We start from the raw sequence: 3,407 nt of genomic DNA on the forward strand, positions 1-3,407 counted from the left end.
ATAGGGTTCTCCCATGTAATTCACCTCTTCCATTGTTGGGTTCTCAGGATCATAAGCTTCTTCTTTAGATGAAGCTTCTTTGGTACTGCCTGTTGCTGCTTGCATTCCAGACAGACTCTGAGAAATCATATTGACTTGTTGAGTCAATATTTTATTCTGAGCTAATATGGCATTCAGAGTATCAATTTCAAGAACTCCTTTCTTCTGATTTGTCCCATTATTCACAGGATTCCTTTCAGAGGTGTATATGAATTGATTATTTGCAACTATTTCAATAAGTTCCTGAGCTTCTGCAGGCATCTTCTTCAGATGAAGAGATCCTCCAGCAGAGCTGTCCAATGACATCTTGGACAGTTCAGACAGACCATCATAGAAGATACCTATGATGCTCCATTCTGAAAGCATGTCAGAAGGACACCTTCTGATCAATTGCTTGTATCTTTCCCAAGCTTCATAGAAGGATTCACCTTCCTTCTGCTTGAAGGTTTGGACTTCCACTCTAAGCTTACTCAATTTTTGAGGTGGAAAGAACTTTGCCAAGAAGGCATTAACTAGCTTTTCCCAAGAGTTCAGGCTTTCTTTAGGTTGTGAGTCCAACCATGTCCTAGCTCTGTCTCTTACAGCAAAAGGGAAGAGAATAAGTCTGTAGACCTCAGGATCAACCCCATTGGTCTTGACAGTATCACAGATTTGCAAGAATTCAGCTAAGAACTGATGAGGATCTTTCAATGGAAGTCCATAAAACTTGCAATTCTGTTGCATTAGAGAAACTAATTGAGGCTTAAGCTCAAAGTTGTTTGCTCCAATGGCAGGGATTAAGATGCTTCTCCCATAGAAGTCGGGAGTAGGTGCAGTAAAGTCACCAAGCACCTTCCTTGCATTGTTGGCATTGTTGTTGTTTTCGGCTGCCAAAGCTCTGTTAGGTCCTCTACAGAGAGTTGTACTTTAGCTTCTCTTAGCTTTCGCTTCAAGGTCCTTTCAGGTTCAGGATCAGCCTCAACAAGAATGCTTTTGTCCTTGCTCCTGCTCATATGCAAGAGAAGAGAACAAGAAAGTATGGAATCCTCTATGTTACAGTATAGAGATTCCTTGAAGTGTCAGAGGAAAAGAAGAATAGAAGGAGAAGGTAGATAGAAGAGAATTCGAACTTATCAAGAAGGATAGCGTTCGAATTGCACCTTGAGGAGGAGTGTTAGTCCCTTAAATAGAAGGATGTGAGAAGAGGGGAAGAATTTTCGAAATTAAAGTAAAAGATTTTTAAAATAATAAAAAGAAATTTGAAAATTTGATTGAGATTTTCGAAAATTAAGATTGGAAAGAAATTAATTGATTTTGAAAAATATTTTGAAATTAGAAATTAAAAAGATATGATTGAAAATTAATTTTGAAAAAGATGTGATTGATAAGATATGATTGAAAATCAAATTAAAAAAAGAAAGTTTTAAAATTAAAGTTGATTACTTGACTAACAAGAAATTAAAAGATATGATTCTAAAATTTAAAATTTGATCCTTTCTTAATAGGCAAGTAACAACTTGAACATTTTGAAGTAAATCATTAATTGTAGCAAGGATTTTCGAAAATAATAATAAATAAAAAATGGAAAGAAATTGATTTTGAAGAGATATGATTGAAAAGATATGATTTGAAAAAGCTTTGATTTTGAAAAATTATGAAGATTTGAAAAAAATTTGAATTAAAAACAAAATCTTCCCTCTAGTGTCCTTCTGGCGTTAAACGCCCAGAATGGTATCCATTCTGGTGTTTAACGCCTAAAATGATACCTTTTTGGGCGTTAAACGCCCAGCCAAGTACCCTGGCTGGCGTTTAAACGCCAGTTTTCCTTCTTCACTGGACGTTTTGAACGCCCAGCTTTTGCTGTTTAATTCCTCTGCTGAATGTTCTGAATCTTTAATTCTCTATATTATTGACTTGAAAAGACACAATTTTGAACATATTTTTGAATTTTTAATGATGAGAAACAATAAAAAATGCAACTAAGATCAAATAAACAATGCATGCAAGACACCAAACTTAAAAATTGACACTAAGATACATAAAATATTTTTGATTTTTATGATTTTATAAATTTTTTTGTGATTTTTTGAAAATCATATGGAAAAGAGAATAAAGAGATTCAAAACTTTTAATAAGAATTCCAGGAATCATGCAATGTTAGTCTAAAGCTTCAGTCTAAAAAATTAGACATGGCTAGCCAAGCTTCAGCAGGACATTACATTCAGCAACTAAATTGATGATGATCAATTAGCTTTTGTGATGATAAGAACATTACCTTGAAACTCTAGAATTCATTCTTAAAAATTCTGAAAAATAAAAAGAAAAGTACCTAATCTAAGTAACAAGATGAACCGTCAGTTGTCCAAACTCGAACAATCCCCGGCAACGGCGCCAAAAACTTGGTGCACGAAATTGTGATCATCAACAATGGCGCCAAAGACTTGGAGCTCTCAAACGTGAATCACACTTTGTCACAATTCTGCACAACTAACCAGCAAGTGCACTGGGTCGTCCAAGTAATAGCTTACGTGAGTAAGGGTCGATCCCACGGAGACTGTCGGCTTGAACCAAGCTATGGTCATCTTGTAAATCTCAGTCAGGCAGATTTAAATGGTTATGGAGGATTGATAATTAAAGATAAATAAAACATAAAATAAAGATAGAGATAGAGATACTTATGTAATTCCTTGGTAGGAATTTCAGATAAACGTATGAAGATGCTTTGTTCCTCCTGAACCCCTGCTTTCCTATTGCCTTCTTCCAATCATTCATACTCCTTTCCATGGCAAGCTTTATGTTGGGCATCACCATTGTCAATGGCTACTTCCCATCCTCTCAGTGAAAATGTTCTACGCACGCTGTCACCGCACGGCTAATCATCTGTCGGTTCTCGATCATGTTGGAATAGGATCCATTGATCCTTTTGCGTCTGTCACACGCCCAACACTCGCGCATTTGAAGCTCGTCACAGTCATCCCTTCCTAGATCCTACTCAGAATACCACAGACAAGGTTTAGACGTTCCGGATCTCAGGAATGGCCGCCAATAATTCTAGCCTATACCACGAAGGTTCTAATCTTAGATTAGAAACCCAAGAGATACACATTCAAGCTTGTTTGCATGTAGAATGGAAGTGGTTGTCAGGCACGCGTTCATAGGTGAGAATGGTGATGAGTGTCACATAATCATCACATTCATCATGTTCTTGGGTGCGAATGAATATCTTGGAGAAGAAATAGACTTGAGTTGAATAGAAAAACAACAGTACTTTGCATTAATTCATGAAGAACAGCAGAGCTCCACACCTTAATATATGGTGTGTATAAACTCCACCGTTGAAAATACATAAGAACAAGGTTTAGGCATGGCAGTGAGGCCAGCCTCCAAAA

The 3,407-nt window shown here is 36.6% G+C and overlaps 1 non-coding gene across 1 annotated transcript; it reads left to right on the forward strand.

Annotated features, from left to right (window-relative positions):
- Window positions 1-399: 399 nt before the first annotated feature.
- On the forward strand, window positions 400-507 carry LOC112724835 (small nucleolar RNA R71). Its single transcript, XR_003163979.1, has one exon. It is a non-coding gene; the product is annotated as a small nucleolar RNA R71 (small nucleolar RNA).
- Window positions 508-3,407: the final 2,900 nt, after the last annotated feature.

This window comes from Arachis hypogaea, chromosome 11 (assembly GCF_003086295.3).
Source record: "Arachis hypogaea cultivar Tifrunner chromosome 11, arahy.Tifrunner.gnm2.J5K5, whole genome shotgun sequence".
Lineage (NCBI taxonomy): Eukaryota > Viridiplantae > Streptophyta > Magnoliopsida > Fabales > Fabaceae > Arachis > Arachis hypogaea.